Below are 1,603 nucleotides of genomic sequence, written 5' to 3'. Positions count from 1 at the left end.
CATCACAGTAGACAACGAACTTGTCGTTGGGTGTTGGGACACTAAGTACTGGTGTTGAGCAAAGCTTATCCTTAAGCAACTGGAAGCTTTCCTCACACTTATCATTCCAGTTAAACTTTTGTTGCTTCCAGGTCAGGTTGGTGAGTGGAGTGGCTATCTTAGAAAAGCCCTCTACAAACTTTCTATAGTAACCTGCTAGCCCTAAGAAGCTTCTTACTTCCGACGCGTTCTTTGGTCTAGGCCAATCCTTCACGGCCTCTACCTTCGATGGATCTACTGCAACTCCGTCTCTCGATATGATGTGCCCGAGGAACGCCACTTGTGAGAGCCAAAACTCACATTTCTTGAACTTCGCGTAGAGTTGGTGCTCCTTCAATCGCGTCAAAATCATCCTCAAGTGTTCCTCGTGCTCCACTTCATCCTTGGAGTAAATTAAAATGTCGTCGATGAACACAACGACGAATTTATCCAAGTAGTCCTTGAAGACCCTATTCATTAAGTCCATAAACGCGGCTGGCGCGTTAGTAAGACCAAAAGACATAACCAAGAACTCGTAATGTCCATAACGAGTCCTAAAGGCTGTCTTAGGAATATCTTCCCCCTTTACCTTGAGCTGATGATACCCGGACCGTAAATCGATCTTAGAGAATACAGTCGCGCCTCGGAGTTGATCAAACAAATCATCAATCCGAGGTAGCGGGTATTTGTTCTTAATCGTTACTTTATTCAGCTCACGGTAGTCTATGCACATGCGCATACTTCCGTCCTTCTTTTTCACGAATAGTACCGGAGCTCCCCATGGTGAATGGCTTGGCCTAATGAAACCCAAGTCTAGGAGTTCTTGTAGCTGCGTCTTTAACTCCTTGAGTTCCGTAGGTGCCATCCGGTATGGTGCCTTAGAGATAGGCTCGGTGCCCGGTACTAATTCTATCGTGAAGTCTATTTCTCTAGTTGGCGGCAATCCTGGCAAGTCATCGGGGAAAACTTCTGGAAATTCTTGTATGACTCGAACATCTCCAACTTTGAGTGATGTCTCCTTCTCCACATTCGTGATGTTGGCTAAGAATGCTTGACATCCTTTCTCCATCATTCTCTGAGCTTTGAGAGATGATACTAACGGTGTGCGTAGTCCTGAAGCTTGTCCCATGAAGCACAGTTTCTGGCCGTCAGGAGTATCGAATGTCACCTTCTTGCGTCTGCAGTCGATCGTTGCGCCATGCCGTGCTAGCCAATCCATGCCTAGTATGACGTCGAAGTCTTTGATCACCAGCTCTATCAGGTCTCCTTCTAGTTCCTTGTCCTCAATCTTGATTGGTACGCCTCGTACAATTCGTGATGATAGAACTACTTTGCCCGAAGGCAACTCGGTTGCAAACCTAGTTCTAAATCTTTCACTAGGTTTGTCTAGTTTATCTATCATTCCTAACGAAATATACGAATGGGTGGCTCCCGAATCAAATAATACATGACATAATTTATTGAGGATGGAAACCTGAACTGTGACCACCTTGTTGCTAGCATCCGCCTCTCCTTGGGTTAAAGCAAAAACCCGAGCAGGAACCATCTTTTCGTCCTTCTTTCCTTCCGGCTTTTGCTGAGGACA

Source organism: Humulus lupulus, chromosome 1 (assembly GCF_963169125.1).
Source record: "Humulus lupulus chromosome 1, drHumLupu1.1, whole genome shotgun sequence".
Lineage (NCBI taxonomy): Eukaryota > Viridiplantae > Streptophyta > Magnoliopsida > Rosales > Cannabaceae > Humulus > Humulus lupulus.
This window is presented reverse-complemented; position numbering follows the sequence as displayed.